General features: G+C 47.1%; 1 protein-coding gene across 7 annotated transcripts in view; it reads left to right on the top strand.

Annotated features, from left to right (window-relative positions):
• Positions 1-26930, top strand: part of ATP11B (ATPase phospholipid transporting 11B (putative)) — a 1683501-nt gene that overhangs the window by 588141 nt on the left and 1068430 nt on the right. The window lies entirely within an intron of this gene.

The following is a 26930-nucleotide window of genomic DNA, read 5'->3' as shown; positions in this document are numbered from 1 at the left end:
TGGTCATAGCGAAAGAGTAAATCACAAATAAGCAAGAGATATCTTAAGGTGAAGCTTGAGCGTTAATGTGAAGTTCTATTGTGTTTGTCATTTAAGAAACTGAACTTTTATGCATGTGTCCTCTTTAAAGCAATAAAGCACGCTTACTCTCAATGAGCATGATTCTGTAATTCATGCATGAAGAATCAAATGATAAATGTTTTAGTATCTGATACTTTCTGTTGGGTCAGTACAGAGAAGGGGCTGCATTGGTGCAGGGGTGACGTCCATGGAATAATTGGGAAAGGTTAATTTAAGACAGAATTTGGGCCCAGTGGAGGGGGAGGTGTGGAGGTGAGATCCTTCACCCTGAGAAACCTCCTTCTGTATCCATTCGGTCAGGATGGTCTACTTTCTACCTGTGCGTAGTGGCAGGAGATTGGGTGGATGCAAGATGATTCCCCACAGGACGATTTCATCGAAGCTCAGTTGCCTGGGTCCAATTTCGGCGCATGTGTTCCTTTCCCGCACCACCTTCGCTCTCCAATCCAAATGTGGGGACAACCCTGCAAACCTCCATTCCCTCCCCCACGCCTCTCCCTCCAGCCCCAGTAGTCTGTGTTCCACCCCAGCCACCATGTCCCGATTTCCCGTTCCCCGACACACACAGACAAGTGCGACATAGACGCATACATACACATGCACATGCACATACATCCCTACCTCTCTCCAAATCCCCTTCTTACCTCACAAGCTGCACCACTGCCACGATCAGCCCACTTCCTCCATGTGCAGTAAACGCATGCACAGTTCCCGCGACAGGCCTCTTTGTGATGAAAGCAGCCTTTTTGGGAAATTACAGTGAGGAAAGTGGGTGGATCAGATTGTGCAGGTAAGCTTTGTCAGGAAGTGGTACAGGAATCTATTGTATATTTGTTTGGGGCAGGAGAACAAATAGAACTATTAGAAAGGCAAGCGTAAGGAGTGAATGGAGATGAAAGTGGAGGAAGAGGGGACAGGTTAAGTATCCTTGTCCATGTGAGTAGAAATACATTTATTTAGCTGAAATGTTAACAGATTGAATGCAGGGAGTAATTTAAAGCTGCATACTGTCATTCTCCTGTAGGCACATAGGCGTAAAAGGTAGTACAGTGTTGTCAAAGGATGTGAAACAATATCACCACTGCCCAGGGTACATGCTCCAAAGCATAGCAGTTCTAATATGCCATTATACTGTGTTAAAGTTAAGATATTTGGCACTTACCAGGTGCAGGGAAGGTGTATTGTGGCCCAATTCAAAGTCATGGGTCGTAGTTTTGCACTGGTCATTCTATATGCACCAATCTCAGAGGACTGAGAGATCTTCAGGCAGACTGAGCAATCGATAGATTGTGCAAGACTGTAGGGATTTGAATGTGACTCGAGACCTGGAAAGGGATTGGTCACATGTTTCATCTAGGACCAATTTTTGGAAAAGTGATTCTCGTAAGGATTTAAAGCCTGTCCATGGTGTCCCAGATGGCGTTAAGAATTTGCAAAGTCTTCAAGAGAGTTCAAGAGTTTTTAATTTTAAACAGAAATAGTGCAGATAGTCACTGTTAAAATGTTCCGCTTCAGTGTTATGATAGGCGCTGTGTAATGTAACATACCGAGCTCGAGAAGGGGTGGGAAAATACAATAATGGATGTCCCTATCTCATATCCTGGGTCTTTTCCTCCATAGACCAGACGTTCCTAAATCCCTGGTTCCGCACTAGTGATTGTTAATACCTACTATCTATGTCCAGCTGCTAAATTGGGCATAAAGGCAATAGCCTTGTCTCTCTGGCTCCCTCTGGGGATTTTTTAGAGGGGTCCTATCCTAACACTCTCCAGGATTGTCAATGTGGCTTGATCGAAGAATTGCTAATCTTAGATGCTCTGCTTTATTCTCACCCTCAGTCTCTCGTGTTCCCTCCTCTTCCTGATCTTACTACCTGCTTTCCTTTCCCCCATCATCTCCATTCTCTTCCTATTCCTTCTCGTCTTCCTCGCCTTTTCTCTCAATCTTCTATCACCTTTCTCCCCACCTCTCACTATACCCGTCTCCTCACACTGCATTCCTCTTCTCTAGCCACACCTTGCCACACTCACTGCTTCTATCTTTTACCACTGTCTTCAACCCCCTGCTTTATAGGCCCATACTCACCACTATTCTTACTACTGTCCTGCACTTTCATCTTGTACCATTGATGACATTAGTGTTCATTATCCTTATCCTGTCACAATGGTCTGGTGGATTTATTTAGGGTGAAGCATCAGAGGGTGAATGGTTGCTCCATTTTCTCTCCTCCGCACAGGCACTATGGGAGAATTGGTTTGGAGTATATCGGAGCAGAGACGATATGAGCTGAAGTAAGTTGGGTGGAGTTGAGGAAATCAGTTGGACCTTGTCCTTTAATAGGAAGCTGCTGGGGACAGCAGATTTTGTGCCCTGGTCCATTGAGAACTGGGGATGTTTGTGTGTAGTATCCTGGGTTCAGCCATGGCCTTTGTGGTTGGGGATTATTATGGAGTTATTGCATTCAGATATGAGGAAGAAAGCAGCTGGATCCAATATCTAGTTTGCAGGTTGCAAACATTTTAAATTAGACACGCAAAAACTAAGATGAACGCAGTAAGGCCACATATTTTGCAGGAATTGCCATGATATTGTCTGTGCATATGCGGGCCTGAACAGGGCAAAGTCCCGGAGCCACTGCTTCAATGGATTGCTTTTCTCACGCAGATTCCTCATTTGATATCCTCATCCAGCTCTGCTGCTCGTAAACCTTTCGATAAGAGGGGTAGTGTACCTCGACCCGTTCGTCGATCCGTCTTGCTCGGTGCTCGATCGTCTGCTCTGGACATGACATCGGGCATCGTATATATACCACGTCACTATGCCCCATACTTCAGTTCCTTTTTTCTGAGCACTTGACACAGTGCTATGAGGAACACAACACTGAGTCTTCGACTCTGCGTTTGACAAAATATGCCACATTTTTTTCGAAAAATCCTCAACCGTGAGTATGTCTGCTGCCCGCATCTCGGGTTTTAAGAGATTCACTGACTGCCATTACAAAATGTCAGTGACTGACCCGCCCGACTTTTGTCTGTGGTGTCTACGTACGGATCACGACACAGAGGGATGTGCGTCGAGGTTGAGACTGAAAGGACCACCCCTAAAAGGAGACTCATTGTCAGAAGGCCAAGAAGTGGTCACACTCGAGGAGCCACTCTTCTTGGTCTTCTTCGCATAAGAAGTGCCACCATCGAGACGAGCCCAGCTCGTCCTCGGAAAAAGGTAAGCCTTCGGCTGGGCCAACCACTCGCGAGTAGTGGGAAGATTTCAAAAGCCAAATGCTGGCTATGTTTAAGGCGCAGGCTGTTGTAGGTGTGGGTGCGCCCCCCGAACAGCAGGCCTCTCAGTGGCTCCCGACCCCACACATGCCAAATCGCTGACACCATCAGCACAGGCGAAGCCTTCGAGCTCGACTCTGACATACGAGCGGAAGTTATCGATGGCCGTTCCCTCTAGGGAGCGTCAACAGACTGACACCCCTAATGCCACAGTGGTGTCCATGACCCAACCGACGCCCATTCCGTCAACGTCAAGAGATGATCAAGGGGACATAGACCCCATAAACATAGGGTCAGGAAGCGTTGATTTTCACGACGAACAGGCATACCTGTTGGCATTAGCCCAAGGATTACACAATGCCAGCGGCCTGGACACATCTCCAGATGTGGAACCTTCTGCAGGGTCAACCCTACACGCACACCCATGCTAAGTTTAGGGCCCGGGTGGAGAGTGTAGTAGACTGCCTAGGTTTGAAGTCTTCAGTGTCTGTTCAGGGCTACGAATTGACGGACATATTAAATCAAGGTCCTTTGACAGAACATAACATGCCACTTAATCCAGCAATTGCAGATCCCCTAGCCTCCGTGTGGCAACATCCCTGCTCCATTCCCCTGGTCAACTCTATCTTTACGGGCAGGCTGACAAGGAGAGATCCATCGTTTCTGGCTTCCCACCCTTCTCCGGAAGGGCTTGTTGTGTTGGCAGCCACAATCTCCACCAGGTCTGCGGCCACCATATCTAATCTGCCTCCGGACAGGGACGGTCAAGAAGGTCTTTACTTCTTGCAGCATGGCAGCAATGTTGTCACGACCCACATCCAGAAACCCCCCTGGCAGGCCCATGGGCCAGGAGGGGTCTTGGCTCGGGTCTCCAACAAACTTAGGCATCCTTTGCCTAGGCCCTCTTGGGGCCAGTGCTGGCGCCTTTGGCGCCAGGCTCATACTTAATAAAGACTTGTGTTTAGGGAACTACTTTATTTCAAGTGCCAGCCAACATGGAGGCATCCACATAGCTTGGCTCCTTGGAACCAAGCTATGCGGTGTAGTGTTTTGGGTGTGGTAGCCTAGGAACTACTTTACCTGGACTACTTTCTTGAAGCTATTTAAACCACACCCGACTTGGATAACACGCTTCGCGTTACTTTGCAATCCTGCAATGTGACGCTCATCGTGTTCAGCTGTACCCGCGAACCTCGGAAAAACAGCATCTGTAAAGAGACAAAAGGACATCGTTAGCAGCAGCAGCTTACCTGTAATTTTCATCGTTAGCTGCCCTGCGAACAGCATCCTAGGATCAGCGCGTCTCCGGACTGGCGGATCTGCAAAAAAGGAAGAAATAAGACATTAGACACATTTACAACATAACGAATTGTGCCGAAAGGTTTACCTTGCAAGTCGCCCCTCGACCAGCATCGCCTTGGGATTTCATACACCGGGTGAGCACCGCGATCTATGGGAAAGAAAAGACAACAGGTTAGCAAAGGCAAGGCAGCATAGCACTGTGCATAGCGCCTACTTACTGCATCAAAGCGCTCTTTATATGCCATCATTTACCGGCGAGACCGAATTCCGCCAATGCATCACATTGGACTTCCGCGCACCTAAGGAAGAGAAAAAGACATTTATTAAACCAAGAAAGACATGCAAGAATAACAACAATATACAACAGCAATAAGACCTACCTGAAAGACTCAAAACGGGCCGGCATCAGTGAAGTAACTAGATTGCATTCGCCCAGAAAAGACAACGTGCCCCTGCCAAGAAGGCAGGACAGAGAGCACACCTGAATTAACAACAAGGTGAGAGGTCCAGAGGGGTTGCGGGCATACAGGGTGGTGGGGGGCTGCTTACCCCAGTTGCCCAGTCTTGAACATTGCCCACCTGTATTCCAGGCAGAACTTCCCCGCTGGTCACACCTGGGAACCGCAGAGAAGGATACCAGAGTCCCTACGGCTGGGTGGCGTCCCCGTGGATACCAGGTGAGCGTAACAAATGTGGCCTGTGGATTCGCAAAATACTCCTTTGGCTTATGGAAAGCTGTGGAGCAGGCAGTGCAATACATCCCACATGGCTGATGGAAGATGGGAAGGAGGTAGCCAAGCAGTCGTTGCAAACGTGCCTACATGTGGCCGACTGCGTTGGCCATTCGATTAGGTCACTGGTAGTCTTGAGGAGGCAAGCCTAACTTCTGTTTTCTCCCCGAACGTCCAGAATAGGCTACTGGACATGCCTTTCGATGGAGAGTTTCCCTGTACATGAGCATTTCGCAAGTAGAAACAGTCGAGATGGTACGGTGACGTACGATGAATGATCCAAGACTCTCTAACGGCCATGCAGAGTTTGTAACCCATTTGGCAGAAATTGCCCTGACACGCAACTACTTTCTGTGTGGAGACACCTTCTTCCAGCAAGTGTCGGGAACCAGAATGGGAGCCACTTTTAAGCTAAGCTTGGCCAACCTTTACGTAGAGCATCTCGAAATTGAACATCCATATGCAGAGACCAACCCACATTTGACACACATCATGTGGAAAAGATATATCGATGACATGCTTCTCATATTCAAAGGCACAGCAGAAGAACTTAGAGCATTCCAACAATGGCTCAATAACTGTAACAAAAATATAAAATTCAGCATTGAGGCCAGCAAAACGGAAACTCATTTCTTGGATCTGGCCATTACCGTACAAGATGGTAGACTGATCTCTAGGATCTACAAGAAGGACACTGATCGAAATTCACTCTTGCAATACACCAGTTACCATCCCAAAGCCTTATGGGACAATCTACCCTTTGGTCAGTTCTTGCGATATCGGAGGACCTGCACACTCACTCGGGACTACACCAGACAAGCTGGAGCCCTTAAGAGCCAACTAAGGAGAAGAGGCTACCCAAAGAAATTCATTAACTATACCTACAAAAGAACCAAGAATATACCAAGAGAGAGCACCCTCACCCACCACCAACACCAAAAAACGGTGGATAAGGATGGAATAACAGCGGTCCTGAGTTATTTACCACTCTTTAACTCTCTCAAAAAAGAGATAAAGCAACTATGGCCTTTCCTAAACACAGGCACAAGCAATTTAGCGCTACCTTCCTCTGCAGTCAAACAGAGACAGAACATCAGAGACCGCCTGGTGTACACTTTGAAAGAAATCGATGTGGAGCCCTCTGATTGCACCATCTGGGGGGCAAGAGGACCCACAGGCTGGACAACTTGCAGAGGCTGCACGATGTGCGCTCAGACAAGTCGAAGTACAAGTGACGATAAAGGGTGGAAAACGCTATGGGAACATAGAACATTGACCAACTGCATGAGCAAAGGAGTTGGTTACCTTACCAAATGCCCAGGCAAGCTACGATATGTAGGCATGACATCAAGAGAAGTTAAAAAGAGACTTAATGAACATAAGTCGTGTATTAGAACAGTGAAACTTACTGCCCCCCTTGTAGCCCATTTTCTAGCGAAAGGACACAACCAGCATCAGTTCAAATGGACAATACTGGAGAAAGTAAGACCCCCACGCAGGGGAGGAAACTTTGCTGACCTGCTACTAAAACATGAGCAACAGTGGATCTTTCGGCTAAATACAGTGAAACATGGCCTGAATGAAGAAATTTAGTGGCATGAGCTGGCACATATTAGAGAGATTTGCATAACAACTCCGGTCCCAGTATGAACCACCTACAGATGACTTTAACAGTACCCCTGGTTTAGCAAATATCTGGAATCTTCATTGATATATAAATACCAAACAGGACGGTTTTGAAATCCCTTGGTCCATAGCACTTAGTGTGCCACAATGAAGAAATGCGCAGCCACTCACATTAACTGTTGAATACATCACACACCCAGACTGTCTTGAATGAACAAGTGTATATAGCACATAGCTTGCCATACATTGAAGAATGGCACCACTAGCTACTGATTACGTCTTCAGAATATGTGTACAGGAAAACCCCCTTTGCAATGAACACAGTGATCAAGCATCATGATGACATGCGAACAACCGTGGTGACTCTGTAGCCCTTAGTAATAATCCTCTCACTGTTTGATCTGAATTTTGAGGTTAAAATCCATAATTTTGGCCAAACACCATCAGTGGCCAACCAGACCGCCCCTCCAGGGCTATCATGCTGTGGCCTTGTACCAACAGGGCTATGTACTTTCATGGTGGTACACACTCACATATCACCAAAAAGATATTTCAATTTACTTCAGAATTCTTGTTAATTGTATTGCTAGACTACCAGAAGGATATGAATCATGTTTTCGGACAATCAACACTCAACCAGAATTAGTCCGCTAGCTACGGCTTTGGTACATTCAAAGGGCCTGACATATTTAATGAATAAGAACATTCATGTTATATGAATTGCAGTTGCGGACGATCATCACTTAATCAGAAGTAGCCCGTTAACTACAGCCGTAGTACATTCAAAAACGGCCAACAGATTAAGCACATACTGGCAACATAGATGACAGTCTACCTATAGGTCCAGTGGGTCTCCTAGCAACTGTTTTGTGTTGCTGTGACAGGCACGCGAGAGAACGCGAAGTGGCCCAACCTACTGACTGGAATCCTCTAAAGCTAAGGAAAGATGGCGCTTTCATGTAACAGCAGCGACCCTCCTAAAAGAGAGCAGTGACCACACGGGGCGCGGCTTTCCATAGTAAGGAGAGATAACCAAACGCAGGCTCTGCAATAAAACCAATTGCTGAATATTTTAGCAACAAGGGCCCCTATCTATACATAGAGAGGAACGGCTCTGTGATGCAATAGCACCTTGCCTTCCGCATGAGAACAGATGGGGAAAGAGAACAATGCTTTTTCTGTATAAGAAGAGATAGCCCGTTACGGGTCGGACTGGCCTGATCGCAATTGATCAGGGTATGCTGTGAGAACACAGGCTCCGATCGACATGGCTACTAGCCCTAGAAATAGCAGCACATTGCGTGCTGCGCGTAAACATATGGTATCAAACTGTGTTCAATATGCACAAAGAGTGAACTCCTCGAGACAGTCACACGTGCACAAATCGAGTGGCAGCCCACACTAAGGAGTTGTAAATAAAAATACATAATTACGGCAGAAGCGGCCGATTAATAGAAATGAGGGAAGCATTATGCTGCTTCCCATTGAAACAAGATAAGAATCAATGGCTAACTGTTCCTTATCCCTTGTTGTAGGGGATCTGGCAATCCAGCAGCATATCTGGCAAATCTGACAAAGCAAACAGAGTTCCGGCTTCCATTTACCAACACCGCCCAGATCTATATCTACATCGTCTGGGCACAAGGTACTGTTTCCTCTATTTGATATGCATCTACGCAGTGACAACAATGATGAGGTTCCTTACATGAGGATGGGGGACCCCTTGGGGCACCAGACAGAACATTATGAGATCTTACGGATCTAAAGAATGTTGATTCACCCTAAATCATTATAGATTTTAATGAAGTGAATGCTGAATAGCAAGTTTAAGAAATATCTACCAGAACCAGGCTGAAATATCTTTTTTAAAATGTTCCCCTAGATTGGATGTAGTTATCACCATCATATCTTACGGACAAGGCAATCCCATAGGACGCAGAAAAACCATAGGTCCTGATGAAGATGACATACTCAAGAACGTCATGAAACCGGAATGGACGATATTCTTAAAAAGACATGGAATACGAAGAAAAATTAATTTAGCTGTAGTGGAGAACAGCCTCCCCTCTTCTCCTCTCCCTTAACCCCACTGTGGTTCCCCTGAAATCCAAAAAACATTGGCCATTAATAACAACCATTGGTTTGCATCAAAGTCCCGAATTGATCCATACTTACCTTGATTGTTCCAACCAACCATTAATTACCTTGGCTGTGTTTTGATGGATACCCTCCATCGATGTAGAATTTTTAGAACCTACTTTATCCAATCTGATCCGCTACATTAATAGGGCTCTTTTACACATTAATCTACCTACACTTCATTGACACACTTCTTGTGAAGGTGATTAACAATTAAAAGGGGCAACCTGAGCCTCAAGGAAATACTACATCCTAGAAATGGCAATGGAATGTGAGTACACAGGACTTAGTCCCATTTTTAAGTCCTTTCCTACTAATTGCTTTTTGGAGCCAATAAAAAGTCAAAATAGTATATATTGTAGATCCAGGGATAGCTTTCTCTCTTCTATCTTTATTAGATAGGCGGCTCATCACCTCCCGCCTAGGGACAGGCACCCCACACAGGGAAAGGGGTGTTCTTCTGTCTAGGGTTTACGGTAGCCTACACATTCATTGTATTAAAATAATAAGATTTTTCCTTACCAGTGTTCTTGTGTGATATAATATGTACCTTAAATTAACACTTAAGGTAATTTGCTAACCCCAATCATACGCCTTGATTCCAACAGGAAGTGCAGACCGTTTTGTTTGAGGGAATTCCCAGCGAAAGGCGCACTGGGGGATACGTTTCTGGTGTATTGGACCTTCCCTCTCCACTACGCCTTCCCTCTGATTCCCATCATCCCATGAGTTCTCAGGGGGTTGAAGAGGTTTTGAGCAACCATGATCTTAATCGCCCCGGACTGGGCGAGGAGAACCTGGTACTCCGACATCTTGGATCTGACCATCTGTCCGCCTCACCGTTTGCCTCGGCGCCCGGATCTCCTGACCCAGTCGGAAGGTTGGGTACTTCACCCAAACCCAGAGTCCCTCAACCTACATGCATGGCTCTTGAGAGGAAGAGTTATGACAACTGAAACCTCTCAGAGGAGGTACTCGAGGTGTTTCTGGCTGCACGCAGACAGTCTACCAGATCTCTGTACACATGCATGTGGAAAAGATTTTAGGCGTGGTGCAGTGACGTGAGATCGATCCCATCTCTTGTCCCACCACTACAGTGATGGAGTTCCATCTGTCATTGGCCTCTGCAGCTTGCCTCTCGGGCATAGGTCCATCTAGACAAATCATAGATGCTCGAGAGGAGGCGCATAAAGAGATCACCTCCAGTGCAAATGGTACATGGAATGGCCTAGGAAAATACACAAATTTGGAGCCATCAAGTGGCAGGAGTCTTATGGAGGAGCCAGAAGAAACAATGACCAAAGCGTTGGCCGATAACAAGGAAATAGAAGTGACCGACTATACAATTCCAAAAGTGTGGCTAAGGTTGATCGGCCACAATAAAAACAAATCACATAGTAGATCAGTGATTCTGTCCTACGTCAAAAAACCCCAAAACCTGTATCTATTCGCAAGTGAGGACATTGAATATGTGAAATTACTGTATAAAAAGGACCAATACTTTGTGGAAATTGGCCTAAAGTCGCGAAGATCGCAGTAAGCACTACTTAACAATAGGAATGAATTGGGCCGAGGAGGCCTCCTGGTTTATAAAGCCATCGAAGAAGACAAACCAGAAGGCCCCCAAATATGAGAGGCCCGGCGGAAGGAGAAGGCATCAAGAAAGGTGGTAATGCTGGAGAAACAAAATCGTCAGATTTGAGCTTGGTCCCAGGTTCAAGCATAAATAGAAACCTCATGTCAAAGCTCCCGGAGATTATCCCTCAAATAATGTTAAAACTAGGAGTGGAGGAAAATTGTCTTTTGGCAAAGAGGCCTGAAGCTAGTATGATGGAATACGCGAGCTCCTAGTTTCCTGAAAAGGAAAACATTGAAAGAGGACCTTTTTGGGCTAAAGGACATTTTATTACTTGAGGAAACACAGCTAGTAAGACAAATCGAGATCGAAGGCTTCTCAATTCAAAATCTTTGAGCCACCCAAAAAGCCAAAGGAAGACCAGCTGGGGGGCGAGGGGGGGCTAATAATCGCCCTTAAAACCTCTAATATTAAAACGATCATCCCATTGTGTAATAACACAATGGGAATACAAGCTTGGAAAATAGAAATGAAAATACATACCGCATCCAGAAGTGGCAATTATTGACATCTATTGGAACCCTGCCAGCTCAAAACTCCAGCACTTTCTAGTAGCACTGGATTGTCTACTAACGAAGGTGAAAACTGAGCATGATGGAATAAACATTCTCTTAGCAGGTGATTTCAACACAGACTGCACCATCAATCATTGTGTTAAGTCCTGTCAAACAGGAAGGAGACCATAAAAAAAAGGCAAATTGTGGATGGACTTCCTGACCACTTGGGATCTTGAGATGCTGCAAGAAAAGTCCACGAAAGGCGAAAAGGCCGGAGTGACCTGGCGCCGAGGGAACTCAGTGTCCACCTTGGACTACAGCTTTGTCTCCTCGGGACTGTCTTGCCTTCGCTCTAACCTAAACATAAAACATGACAGAGGCAGCGAACATGCAAGATTGGAATTATCTTTTCCTGACATGCAAAACTATCGACACACTAAGAATGGTCAAGAACCGGAGGGTCTCAAAGGAAAGTTGAGAGTGACAAAATATAAGCAAGGGGGGAAAACCCTAAAAAAACGACAAGAAGAAATACTGAGTTCGACCTGGAGGGAAGAATACCATCAAGAGAAATTCGGAAAGTTTATCTGGTCCATACATCCACCAAGTAAGATAGGTGTTTTCAGAAAACAAGAACACCTCCACATCTTCAATGAAGAAACTCAAAGGAAAAAGAGGGAACTTGGACGCACACTGCGCTATATAAAAAAAAAGTATTGTGCCTCTACTGAGCTCCTGTACGAACTAAAAAAAGTGAAGCAGACCTACAGCAATTGGTCAAAAAACTCAAAACAACAAAGGATGCAAGAAGATGGAGAGCAAATGTTACACCTATTAAATGCAAATAACTCCAGAAACTTTTGGGCAGTGCTAGGTCAACTAGAATCGGGTTCAACAGCTCCCTGTGCAACCTAGTCCCAGAACAAAAATGGGTGGAACATCTATCAGAAAATTTCAAACCCTGAGGGTCTATAGAATTTATTAGGACCACGGATCCCCCCTAGCTCCTCTCATTTGATGAACATGACATCTTGGAATTAATAATTAACTCGTCTACATCTAAAGCTGCAGGCCCAAATGGCCTGACCTATCAGGTCTTAAACAATCCAAAACTTTGGGCCAAGATATTAAATCATCTCTTTTGAGAAATCTTGAAGACCAGGATTTTTCCTCCCTCGTGGAAGAACGCACTTGTTGTTCCATTCTTCAAGGGGGGGTGATCGGCTAAGCCCGGCAAACTATCGCCCAATCGTCCTCCTTGACATCGATAGCAAACTCTTTATGCAGCTACTTCTAAGAGAGCTATCACACTGGGTGGAGTCAAAGCAGATTCGATCGTGCCATCAAGCAGGCTTTAGAAAAGGGCTGTCCACTAGCCTCAATGGGCTAATTCTAAATTTGCTTAGCTAAAAGACAAAAGAGAAAGAGGACACCCCCCTCTTTGGGGCTTGGGTAGATCTATCCAAAGCATTCGATCATGTGGATAGAGCTTTACTCTGGCGAAAACTACACAGCTAGGGGATCCCAGACTCCTTGTTAGCAATGCTAATTGATCTACACAAGAACACCACTATAAGATTGCGGCTGAACGATCAGGGACACCTGTCGGATCTCATACATGTTTTCAGAGGGGTGAGGCAAGGTTGCCTGGGAGCTCCATTGTTCTTCAACCTCTTATCAGACTTTCGGGATTTCCTGTTTTCGTCGGCGTTGGCCAGTCCAGTAATCAATGGGAGGAGGATGCACTGGCTGGCCTACGCTGACGATATAGTTTTATTGGATAGATCTGCAATTGGTATTCAGCGTCTCTTAAATAAACTTGTAGTATGCTAGCCTAAATGGGCTTTCAATCAACCCTCTGAAATCTAAAATCCTTATATTCAAACACCCAAAAAAGAGAATAGGATTTGGAAATTGGTTTTTGGACAGGAAAGCTATCCCCCGTGTTGAAGAACTTACATATCTGGGCTATGAGATATTTGCCTTCCCCACTAATAATAAAGTTAATACGGCAATCATGGAGAAAGCTACACGAAAATACCGCAAATGAAAAAATTGAATGCAAAGTTTTTCAAATTTTACATCCTTCCGCTGATCAAATTTTACATGGCCAAAGCAGTCCCAGTCCTACTCTATGGCCTGGAAGCAAAACCCCTACTATGGCACACAAACTGGAACAAATTAGAGGGTCGTCTTTGGAAAAAAACGTTAGCCCTCCCGATGTGCACCCCATTATCGAGTCTCCGCATTGAATTGGGCTTAGTTTCTCTGGGGTGTCGAGCAGATTGGAAACTCATTTCACTATATTGCGAAGTTATCACTGCAGAGAAGGCCTCCCTCTTCTTCGATGTGAATGAGCACCTTAAAAACCCAAGATCTCAGACACTCCTTAGTCTGGAGAAGAAAATAAGAGGAATCCTGATCAGGCTCGATTTGAACCTAGAAACCCTAGTGTCAAACCCTTTGAAACTGAAAAGGTCACTAGAGACAAGCGACTGGATTGACACAATCGCCAGAGTGAGATACCTCAACCCTCCTAATCGGCTACTAAAGGTGGAAAAAAAAGCTAGGTTTTTTTCCTCGCTATTTACAAAAATTTCTAGATAAAACAGTAAGAAATAACTTCTTGAGACTCAGGCTAAATATAGGCCATACCGGGGAAATTTTGGCAAGAAGAAACTAGGGGTGTCACGGTATTAGTTTTATGACGGTACAATAACCTTCTTGCCAAATGACGGTATATCATGGTTATCGCGGTATAGCAGGTGGAGTTAACTAATCTTAACAAATATTTTCTAAAAGGTCATAAATTGTCAGGTTTATCATCACAAACAAAACCAGGCACCCAGGGCTAGAATTGGGCTTTTCAACATACTTTCCACTGAAATGCCACCCCTTGCTTCCACCAAACACAAACACGTGTGGAAAGGGGGGGGGCCTGCTGCAACTGGCAAAGCAAACTGAATAGCTTTTCTTAAGTGGTCCTTTAGGCTTGTAGCTCCCCCCACTGGCTACTGGTGAAGATGAACATGTTGCCATCTTGATAATCTGCATGCCACAGATCAATGGAGTCTGATGGTAGTATACGCTTGTGCACATACACACACACGCACACACACACTCTCTATGTTACAGCCTTTAGTTTACTTCCAGGCCAAAAGGTGTTCAGTAATCACAGACATGTTACCCTTTGGTATGGCAGCAGGGAATACCCACAGAGATGATTACATTTCGCAGTGTGACTTATTATATGTAAATTCAATGAAAGAACCAGGCAAATCCCCCATTGTCATATGTTTAGAAAACATTATCCATTATAAATATATAAACCCCAAAGCCACCAACCCAAAGTCCCGGGAGGATAGCTCAGCGGCAACGTGCGTGCCTTGGAAGCAAGACGACACGAAGCAACACAGGTTCGATCCCTGGGTCCGCGCTTAGAAACCTCTGGGTGCTTAAGTGCGTTATAAATACGCAACAAAGACAAAAACAATTACGCAACTAAATAAACAAAACCAATTTCTTTAACATTGCCTCGATGCCCGCAGGCGGTTTGAGCGCTTTAAAAAAAATGTACATAAAAAAAACCCTCTTCCTTCTTGGCACTGTATTTATTCTTCCTATTGCGAACATATTGCTTTTGTGTCAGGCCCGTGTGGTTTATGGAATGGCATTAAAAACTGCTCAAACTGAAACTACTTAGCAGACGGCACATCCAACAGTGCAAGACCAAGACTGTGCAGCACTTGCTTACTGCAGCCTTTCTAAATCAGATTGAAAAGCCCACTTAACGGTATGAACGGTATACCGGTATAAACAATGTGACGGTTATTATTGTTCAATTAAGTGGTTCACGGTATCTTTAACGGTATACCGTAATACCGTTACATCCCTAGAAGAAACCAGGGGGACCCAGCAAAAAAACTCTGCAGACTTTGCGAATCTCCTAGTAAACAATCCCTAAGACACTTAGTAATGGATTGCGAAGGAACCCGGGAAGCTAAATTGCTGTTGCTTAGGAGATTTGTGGCCAAAGAGGAAGGCCTCACAGAGTTTTTCTGGGACAGATTGATAGCTGGACATGAGATCATGCTAACCGCAACAATAGTGCAAGTTTTGAAAATAAGCTCTATTCTATTGTAAAAGGAAGACACCTGCAATATGAAAGAGCACTGACCTGATAGGACTGGTCCCCTTTGTAGCCTTATGGACTCTCTTCCTTTGCCCTTTCTTGCCTGTTTTAAACAGTTTTTTTCATTGTGATTATCCTGTGAAAAAGTTTCTTCTTTGTAAAGGTTTTGTTTTTAAAACCAAAACAAATAAATAATATTTTTAGAAAAAGTAGCTTGCCTTTCCAAAAAAATAATCTTTCCCTTTTTCTCTAATTCTTGGGGTTTCACCCCTTTTGGGATGTTTCAGATTGCCACTTTTTTACAGGCTCGTTAGCCTTGTCTCCCATCGTTTCCCTCTGCAGCGTTCAAGCACACGGAAAAAAAGGGGAACTGAGGCATTGTCGAAGTGATGTGGTATATATACGACGTCCAACGTTGCATCCGGAGCCAACTATCGAGCAGCAGATATCTATCAGATGAGGAATCTGTGGGAGAAGAATCTATAGAAAGAACATTACGGTAAGTAATGTCTCCCTTTCTCCCTTTCCAACATCAGGCAAACTGATTTTACAGTGTGTCTCCTTCAACCACATTTTTGAGGGTACAGGTTCAAATGTGCTTTCTAAACCAGCACGCTGCAAATCACCTCAATCTCACTCACATGCCCCTCATTACAAGGCCACATACACCTCCGCGCCTCTTGCAACCTAATGCACATTAATGCACATGCAGCCCTCCAACACGCTGCCAACATCACCAACTACATCGCAGCACACAAACTGATGTTATCACAGAAACGTCTTTTCCCCTTCTCTTCCAAAGCCTTTGACGTCCTCTAACCAGCCAAGTACAGCATCCAACATCTTGACCACACAGGGAATGTCAGGAGAGGGACATGTCAGGCATCCTCAAATCAGACTGGGCTTTAACCTTCTCAGCCAAACAGCCAGGACCTCTTCAGAGTTTGTCAGACCACCTTCCATTATCCCACAAACAGATTGCCATATTCCATCCGATTGACTGCCCACTTCACAGGTGTGGGTCGTTCCTTGATGAAATGTCCAACTTCATAATCGCAACACCAATTGCAAACACAACAAACATTTTCCTTTGCGACTTATCTGCCAGGACCCAAAGCCACTAAAAACACCAGGACTGCAACCCTCCATCTCTCCATGGACATAAAGCAACACATACTAAACCCTGCCCACATCAGATGAAACATTTGCCCTTGTCTTCTCTGCATCCTGATGATACAAACCTAGACAATGTTCCTTTCTTTTACCCTACCTATCTTGCTGACACCCTCACATTACTTAAAGCAACCATACGAAAAGATGATTCCCTCTCTGCTGCCACCCTAGCGAACATCAAGGGGGATGCCTTCACCTTTTCCTTGAAGTAGCGAATTCCACATTCATGCAAGGCATCTTCCTGAGCACCTTAAAAACAGTAATAATCTGCCCTTTACTCAAAGAACCCTCCTTGGATCCAGATGATCTTGCAAACTACGTACACATCAGCAGCCTCTCATTTATTGAAAATGTAATTGAGAAGGGATTTGGCAAGCATCTCCGTGATGAGATTAGCCAACACTGCCTGCTTCACAATTTGTGGGTTCAGACTAAAATGTAGCACCAAAAGAGCCACCATCCAGGTTATAAATGATGCTCTTCAAATCATGGACAAAGGTGACTTGTGCCTTCTGTTGGTCCTCAACGTCTCTGCTGCGCTCAGCATGGTTGACCACCTCACTCTGACTAGCCTATTCAATGATGAAACAGGATTCTCAGGATGTTTGCACCTTACTGCTTAGGCAGGCACCAGGCTGTCTAGAAACCAGCGGATATCCACAAGGCTGAATACTCTCACTGGTGATCTTTACTTACTTACATGGAGACACTGGAACCCCTTCCCAATGATCCTAAGATCTCACCTCACCAAAATGCATACGAAAGCTAATCTCGTCTTTTCTTTATTAATTTATATAGCGCTGAAAAACAGGCCTGTAGGCATAGTAGTACTAAACAGGCGGACATAGACCACATAATCCTAATGAGCCATATGCAGAGGGGAGAGCCAGGCGGAAATCAGTGGAACAAAACTGTCTTTCGAATGGATTGTGTCCAGTCGAGGTTTCCATCTAGAGGTCAAGAATCTCAACCTTCACGCTTGGTATCTAAAAGATTGAGGTATAAGGATTGGGACCTCCCGGATGACAGGATGGAGGTGTTGCTTTCGGCCAGGTGGCCTGCAACAAAATCCCTGTACCGTTGGCGTAAATTCTGCGACTGGTGCAGAGATCACAATGTTGATTCTTTTCAGTGCTCCATTCCTGTGGTTTTGTCTTTCTTACTTTCTTTGGCCCACAGGGGCCTTCAAGTAGGTACCATTAAAGGTTACCTGGCGGCGCTGTCTATCTTTAAGCGCTCATCTGAAGAATGTTCTTACTTTAAGATTCCTTAAAGAAATGACTAATGTATTCCCGCCGTCCCCTTTCCAGGTGCCGGTTTGGGATTTAAATTTGGTTTTGAAATTTTTCATGGGTGCTCCGTTTGAACCTTTGCACTCTTGTCCTTTGAGATTACTGTCCTTCAAGACTGTTTTCTTGGTTGTGGTTACTTCCGCTCTCAGAGTGATTGAATTGCAGCCACTTTCATCTAAGCCACCCTTTACTGTGTTTCACAAGGACAGGGTTGTACTGTGAGTACGTCCCTCCTTTCTACCTAATGTAGTTTCTGAATACCATTTGAGTCAAAAGGTGGTTCTTCCATCTTTCTACCCTCCTCCTCATCCTGGTAAGGAAGAGGAGCGACTCCATCGGTTGGATCCTAGGAGAGCTCTGAGCTTTTACATTTCTAGGATTTCCAGGATCAGAGTGGACGATCAACTCTTTTTAGGATATGCTGGACACCGATTGGGCCAGGCTGTTATCAAACAGACCTTGTCCAGGTGGATTATCCTCACCATTACGGAATGTTATCGATTTGTGGGTAAGGACCCTCCTGATGGGTTGAGAGCTCATTCCACTAGGGGCATGGCTACTTCGACTGCCCTCCAGCGGGGTGTTCCTATAGGAATATTTGTGATGCCGTTACATGGGCTTCCATTCACACCTTTGTAAAACATTATTCCCTGGATACAATCCATGGTCAGGATATGGCCTTTGGGAAGGCGGTTCTTTATTCCGCATTCTGATTGGGTAATCTAAATTCTTTTCCCTCCCCCATTTACTGGTACTGCTTTGGGAGTCTGTCAAAGATGTGGAATGCGTTGGAGGACACAATCCATTCGAAGAACAAGTTACTAACCAAATGGTAACGTTCTTTCGACTGGATGTTCCTCCAACGCATTCCACATCGCCCTCCCAACCTGCCCCTCAGGAGAATTTCCTATGCGATTGCAGCTTCCGTTTTCCGCAAGGCTAAGTGCAGTCCAGCAGGCATCAGACTGGTGCCACACATTCTGGGGGAAAAAAAATTAAACTGAGGCTACGGGCGCCATGCATCCCATTTATAACATCCTGTGACGTCGCCCTTGATGGAGGCCTTCGAGGGACATGGACCCGACGCCATCGATGCAGGACGCCCTCTGCCAAATATTTTTTCGAATTGTTCAGCTGTGGACATAACATGTCAAAGATGTGGAATGCGTTGGAGGAACATCCAGTCGAAAGAAAGTTACCAGTTGGTAAGTAACTTGTTCTTCTCCAGCATGGGGTCTGGCATGGATTCCCATGCTCGTGAATATTCCCTGTCGTCAGGCTGGGAATCCTCGGTAAATAAAAAATCAATTTCAGTTTCACTTCGAAACTATCTTTCTCATAACAACCAATCACTGGTCTCTGGGGTCATACAGCCCCCAGCCAATGACTGCCCTCTACCTAAGCCCCTCCTCTGGCAGCCATCTTCAGATTTTTACTGCACGTTCAAGTGTTGGGAGTCCTGGTGCCATAGCTCTCGAGCTTTTGCTGCCTTTTGCGATTTTCTAAGAGTTTTGCTCTATTTATTTAGTCAATCGAGCCTCTAGTTCCATCGATCAACCTTCCGATTAATGGGGACCCATTTTCAAATTCTTCAGCGCCCCTCAAGGGCGTATTTTCGTTGAGTTTCTTCTTGGAGGATTCCAGAGGCTTCTCCATTGCCTGCACCGCGTGGACATAGCGGAGGAGAAGAGTCCTCAGTGCCTCTCGTCAAGGTTTGCCCCGGCTGCAACCCACGGACGTCTTTTCGGACGATGGACATTCCCTGTACCTCTACTGTCTGCATTCGGACCAGACGCATGTGGAGGACGACTGCGTGGCTTGTCGGGAGATGGTGCCGCCCACGCAGACCGACCGACGCAAGCGCCTCAGCGCGTGGCTGCAGTCCAAGGCCCCTGCTCTGGGTAAGTCCCGTCAGCATGTCTCCCCTAGCCAGAAGAAGAAAGCTGAGCCGTCTTCTAAGACCTTTGAGGGCGCCCCTCCCGCAGGGGCCCAACATAAGCCTAAGCACTGCAAGTCCACTGCCACCGGGAGTGTCGTTGCGACAGGCTCCTCAGCGGCCAGGGCGAGTTCAGCATCTCCAGCACCTTCGACCACGAGCCAATGCTCAGGTCCTTCAAAGAAGAGGACGTCGGACCATCCGGGTAAGCTTTTGGAGAAGACCCAGACCGGCCCGACGGTGAAGGCCAAGAGGGAGCAGGGGTGAAGGCTGCGGACATGGCCAAGACTGTGAAGACCCAGGTGCATCAATCAGGTGAAGGCCCACACTTCATCGAAGTAGTAGCGGCGTCCCTCGCGCAGGCCACCGGGGCCGACTCGCAGGGCACAGCACAAAGGCGAGAGCATCCCCGCCTACCAGGAGGAAGTAGTCTTTCCAACCCATCGAAAGAGACTGGAGAAGATGATGCCCATCATTTTACCGAAACCATCTCCCTTTGTCGCAGAGAAGGGGAAGAGGCACGGTAGTCCTCCAGGGCACGGACATTTCCTCAGAGGAAGAGCTCACCAATCTCCCGGTCCTCCAGGAGGGGATATGCGTTTAGAGCAGGCCCTACGGGAGTGTTTCCGACGAGGGCGACGACGAAGGTGACGTGACAACGAAGGTGATGATGAGGAGACCAATGAGGAGCACCGGGGCGGTGACGACGGAGCGGACCAACCTAAGCCGCAAACGCCCTGGTCCCATTTGCCTCCACCCCCGCAGCTTCCTGGGGATATCTCAGGAGACATTCTTACAGCGCTAAATAACCTGTGCTTGGCAATACGTCGAAGATGCCTCTTGCGCAGTCGGCGCCATCGGAGGAACCACCATCACCCCTCTGCTCCCTCTTCCCCCTACACACCCCCAAACACCCCCCCCCCCCGACGACAGGCACTGGTTCGGACGACGATGGAAGCCTGGGGGAATCTCCCGTCTCCGCCGGTCAGATCTTCATCGCCTGACGAGATTGGCTCGTTCCGCGCCATGATCTCCAGGGCCTCAGAGCTATCCCTGAGCAGAAGAAGAAAGAGGGTTTCATTTTCCAGCGCCGGGAGGCAAAGAGGAAGACCGTGCTTTCGATCTCACTATTGGATGACATTTGGGATGAGGGGTTGTCCCTCAAGAAGAACCCTTCATCGGCTCCGGCGAAGAGGGATTGCTACGAGAAGAAATACAGTGTGCCGGACTCTGAGCCCAAGTGCTTATGGTCCCAGCCATCTCCAGACTCGGTGGCGGCCAAGAAGACGTCTTTGGGCTTTTCCTCGTCGGCGGCCTCCCCCCGCCCCCGGACAGTGAGGGGAAGAAGTTGGATGCCATGGGGCAAAGAGTGAACACGTCGGCAGCTACGACCATCAAGGTCGCTAACGCCCTCGCCATCGTGGCACGTTACAACAGGGAACTTTGCTTTAAAATGGCCCCCCTCCTGGACTTCCTTCTCAACGACAAGAGGGCTGAGGTGTTCAAGTGGGAAAACACAAAAGTCTGATACCTAGGTATCCACATGTCCCTCAACTATAACGAATAATACAAAGATAACTATGGGACAACACTAAGCTCCCTGCAGGAGAGGGTTCACATATGGAAAACGCTCCCACTAACAGTCTGGGGCAGGACCTCACTGACGAAAATGGTTATTCTCCCCAAGCTCCTTTATCTATTCACCAATATACTATTGCTCCTACCAAGTTTTTTTTTTCCAAAAAATCAAAAGCCTCATTCTGAAATGACTGTGGCTGGGGAAGCCAGCTTGAGTAGCTTATACAACACTGACATTGCCAACAATAAACAGCGGCCTCACACTCCCCGATATAGAGAAATACTACTGGGCGGCCCAGGCACAATTTCTGAGCCATTGGTACACATTACACTTCATCCGCCCACATGTACAGGTGGAGCGAGCTCTCGCATCCTCCAACCTGCTGAGAGCGGTCATTATAAGTCACATCCCAGTACCTCACAACACATTGAACACAGTCCTATCCACCTACGCAATCTGGAAGAAGATTGCGCGAAAATACGACATCACCATAAGGTTCTCACCCCTTCTGCCAATTAAATTCATTCCAGACATCCCCCTAATGACCGAAAAAGTATTTCTTGTATGGTTAGACAAACTCAACGTTCACTCTTTGGAGACCGCTTCCCCGAGGGCACTTTTATAACCCCACAGATGGCTAAAGAGAAGGGAGGCACTACTTCACTCGACACCTTCCTCTACTTTCGGCTACGATATACCCTGCAGGCCCTGTTCCCATTGTTTACCAAACAACCTGCGACATGGGACCTACTACATAACGTAATTCAAGCGCAAGGCGAGGGGATACTAGTGTCAATGGTGTATCTGTCTTTACTAACAGACACCATATCTACAGACCCCCGAGTGAAGCTACGATGGGAAAATGCCATTCAAACCACGATAACCGATGAAGATTGCACCTATGTTCTCTGGCAAACACAAAGTTGCCATAAATTCCAGCTTGAAGCAAATACATTTTAGTTTTGTGCACCAAACCTATTACACCCCAGCTAAAAAACACAAGCACCATCCAGAACTATCGGCACAATGTGAAAGATGCGATGCTCCAAACGCAGACTTTTTCCATCTCGCCTGGGACTGTCGCAGGGTACACCAATTCTGGATTACTGTCTTACAAGCAACGTCCGCCATCCTCGGGGAGGAGGTGGCCCCACTCCCAGTGGTGGCCCTCTTGGGGTTTACCAAATATTTGCAACCTGCTTCCAGGAAACTAGCAGCCCTCCTCCTGGTGCTGGCGCGCAGAAGGATTGCCATGACATGGTGCCGCGGTCCAGTTCCCACAATCATAACGTGGAAAAAAAGACATTCTGTACTGCCAATATATGGACACAGAATTTATTAGAACACTACCGCTGCATGCACGACCCCCAGACATCTGGGGCCCTTACATAACATACTTGCTTAACAGTGTTGAGACCTCCAATTCTCAAACTTGCAGTGCGGAGCCCAGATGAAAGGACACGTACTGGCGGGTAGTGCCGCTAGCGGCAAGCTAAACTTCTGTGGATAAGCTTATAATAAAATACTACGAGAGTAGACGTCTGAGATGGGGGAATCTGAGCAGTGTAGAATATATAGTTGGAACTGTTATGACTGCACCCGGTTGGTGCAAATGTATATGTTTGTATGTGTAAATCCCAAAAAATAAAGATAAAAAAAAAAAAAGAGGGCTGGGGCGTTGGAAGATTCTACAGGAAGGCGAGGTGGCTTTGAACCACGCCATTAGAGTCACCACGGACATTGCCGACACAGGATTCTACCAAATGGACAATAGCGTTTGCCTTTGTCGGCGAGGCTGGCTGAGGGCCACTATTAATCCGCCAGGATTTTCAGTCGAAGGTGTTGGACATAGCCTTGACGGGGACAATTTGTTTGGAAAGATTGCAGACGAGTCTCTCCAGGCCATCAAAGCGGACACAGAGACGGCTTGTGCCTTGGGCATGCTTTAACTACGATGGCCGTCCTTTCGGACTTCTGGAGGGAAATCTAAAGATCCTCTAAAGGATTTGGAGGAGGTGCCTCGTCCTACCATCAACCCTCCTGCTCATCGGCCCAGGAGACCTGCAGGGGCCGTGCCAAGTCTGGAGGTGGATGTCGTCGCCAAGGCCCCCAAGGCAGCGCTTCGACGTTGAATCAAGATTGAAGCGGCCGGTGGGAGGCTGGCTGGCATACTTTGTCAGCGTGTGGATGACCATCTCTACCGATGGTTGAGTGCTGGATGCTCTCGCCCACGGACACACCCTAGAGTTCCAATGGAAGTGTCCACGGATACCACCAGTGGCCCGTCAGGAAAACCACGTCCCTCAGCTGCTGCTGGAGGTAGGGGCCATGTTTAAAAAAAAAGGGGCCGATTGAACCTGTCACAAAGAGGCTCCAGGGCTCCGGAGTGTACCCTCGTTATTTCCTCATCAGAAAGAAGACCAGCGGTTGGAGGCCCATTCTGGACCTCCGCCGTCTGAACAAGTACATCCAAGTCCCAAAAGCTTTGGATGGTGACTCTTCAGCACGTTCTAGGACAGCTGGAAGAGTGGGATTTTCTATCGTCGCTAGACCTGGAAGGTGCCTATTTTCACATCCCCATACACAAGGGGCATCGCTAGTACCTACGCTTCGTGGTTCAAGGACAACTTTACCAGTTCAAGGCCATTCCCTTCGGGTTGAAGTCGGCGCCACGAGTGTTCACCAAGTGCCTTGCCCCAGTCGCGGCGCAGCTGCGTCTATGAGGGATCCACATGTACCCGTACCTGGACGACTGGCTCATCCGGCGAACTCAAAGGATATCGCCATCGACCACACGACGAAGACAGTCCAACTCCTGACGGACCTGGGGTTCTCGCTAAACTTTGCAAAGTCCTGCTTGACTCCTTCGCAGGACGCAATGTTTCTGGGAGCCCGATTCCACACAGTGTCATGCCTGGTTTCTCTGTCGGAGGAGAGGATCACAGCCAACCTGGGAAAGGTACAACGGCTGTTGGCCCTAATGGTCGCATGGGTGAGGTCCATCTAGTCCCTACTCGTCATGCATATACCTCATTCGGCTGTGCAGGCTACGGATGCCTCCACTTCAGGAGTAACTCAACGCCCGTTGGATACAAGTGGCGGGGTGCTTTGAGGACAAGATCACACTCAACAAGAGTTTCCGGCGAGCGATACGATGGTAGGGAATGTGCGCACAGCTGTCCGCAGGCGCATATTTCCAGACCCCACCTCATCAGGAGACGGTCATGATGGACGCCTGCCTGGAAGGATGTGGCTAGCGGAGGAGAAGTCGTTGCACATCAATGTGTTGGAGCTGCGGGCAGTGTTTTCTGCCCTCAAGTCCGTCCTTCCCTCCCTCAACGGCAAGGTGGTACGGGTCTTCATGGACAACACCACCACGATGTTCTACATCTGGAAGCAGGGGTTAACCAGATCCCCATCGCTCTCAAAAGAGGCGCAGGACCTTTCTCATTGGACTATTTCGCTCGTTCCCACCGGTGAAGGCTACAGTGCCGGCGTGGGAGCTTAATGTGGTGCTTACTAGGCTCATGGGTCCCCCATTCGAGCCTATGCATTCAGCGCCACTGAAATTTATGTCGTGGAAAACAGCTTTTCTTGTGACCTTCACCTCCGCACGACGCATGGGAGAGATCCAGGCCCTCTCTTGTAAACCACCTTAATTGACATTCCACGAGATGAGGAAGGTGCTGCAGACGCACCCCTCCTTCATGCCCAAGGTGCCGTCAGACTTTCATCTAAACAAGCCCTTGGTGTTACCTGTATTCCCGACGCCTTAGTTGCCGACTGAGAGGACTTTGCACTTGCTAGATGTGGCTAGAGCGCTGAAGTTCTATGTGAACCGCACAAAGAGTTTCCTGAAGACGTCGCGACTTTTTGTGAACTTTGGCCTTGTGAACCATGGGAAGGCCCTCTCCAAGGCATCCATTTCCAAGTGGCTCTCTGGCTGCTTCACCCATTGTCACCAGTTGGCAAACCGACTGTTGCGTGGGCTTCCAAGAGCCCATTCGACCAGAGCGATTGCTGCAACTACGGCGTTCGTGTCTGGTGTGCCCCTGCTTGACATCTGCAGGGCTGCTACGTGGAGGTCCACGCACACCTTCACAAGATTCTACAGCGTCGACAGGGATTCCAGGAAGGAGTTCAGAGTCGGCCAAGCAGTGCTGTGCAACCTGTTTGCTTGAAGGTGAGCCTGGTGAGGAGTTAGATGCTTAATGTTGAGATGCTTAATGTTGAGCCTTGCCACCTCCCGTGCTTGTTCCTGTGTGTACTGCTATGTATTCTTTATTCATGAGCATGTGAATCCATTCCAGACCCCATGCTGGAGAACGAACAAGTTACTTACCTGTAACTGTTGTTCTCCAGCATGGGTCTGGCATGGATTCACATTAGAACCCTCCCGCCTACCCATCGGCGGCTCTTCTCTTGGTCCTACTGTCACTTTACTAGCTACTAAATCTGAAGATGGCTGCCAGAGGACGGGCTTAGGTAGAGGGCAGTCATTGGCTGGAGGCAGTATGACCCAGAGACCAGTGATTGGTTGTTAGGAGAAAGACAGTTCAGAAGTGAAACTGAAACAGATTTTTTCTTTTACCGAGGATTCCCAGCCTGAAGACAGGGAATATTCATGAGCATGTGAATCCATGCCAGGCCCATGCTGGAGAACAACAGTCAAAGGTAAGTAACTTGTTCCTTAATCCATGTTTAAAGTTGGCTAGGGAGGCACATGCCCTTAGGTCAGGAGGTAGGGCATTCTAGATTTTAGGTGCTGCATAGGCAAAGGACCCCTGGGAGCCCAGATTGAGTTTGTCTCTGGGCACCTGTAAGAAGCCCATATTGTTTGATCTCGGCACTCTTCGTGCTGACAGTCAAGATAATCTGCTGGATAAATATCTGGGACTGCTGCCATAGAGGCACTTATGTGTGATACACAGGAGGCGAAAGGGGATTCTGCTGGCAATAGGGAGCCAATGAAGAGCTCTTCTGGCCTCTGAGACGTTAACTTTTCTTCAGAGACCATCCTCAGCCCTGACTTTGTTGTCCCACACAACCTATAGCCGTACGATTTCTCCTTTACTAACACCTTGCAACAGGCTAGTGCAATAGTCCAATTCTGCCCCAATAATGTCCCGTGCAACAGTGGCGCAGTTATCCCGTGTTAGAAACAGTCTTAACTGGACAAGCAGTTTTAGTTGGTAGGACATGAAAGAAGGCTGCTTACATACGCTCTCGTGTTAAGTTCTTGAACGAGAACTATGCCGATGGTCTTAACTTTGGGCAGCGTGGCAATGGCACAGCCTGCTCTCTGGAATACTTGAAAATCAGGACTTTGCTTTTAACAGCCGCACAGCCGTGCCAACTATCATGAGCTCGGTTTTGGCATCATTCAGAGTTAGTCCATTGTCAGCATCCACCTCTGATTAAGGGTGTAAACTGCATTCATGGTTTCAGTGTTGCTGATGTAATCACCCGACAGAGGAATGAGACACTGAGTATCATCAGCATAGTTGGTGTAAAGTACACACTCAGCA

Source organism: Ambystoma mexicanum, chromosome 10 (assembly GCF_040938575.1).
Source record: "Ambystoma mexicanum isolate Mex_15411 chromosome 10, UKY_AmexF1_1, whole genome shotgun sequence".
Classification (NCBI taxonomy): domain Eukaryota; kingdom Metazoa; phylum Chordata; class Amphibia; order Caudata; family Ambystomatidae; genus Ambystoma; species Ambystoma mexicanum.
The sequence above is the reverse complement of the archived record's forward strand: the minus strand, read 5'-3'. Positions and strand labels throughout refer to the sequence as shown.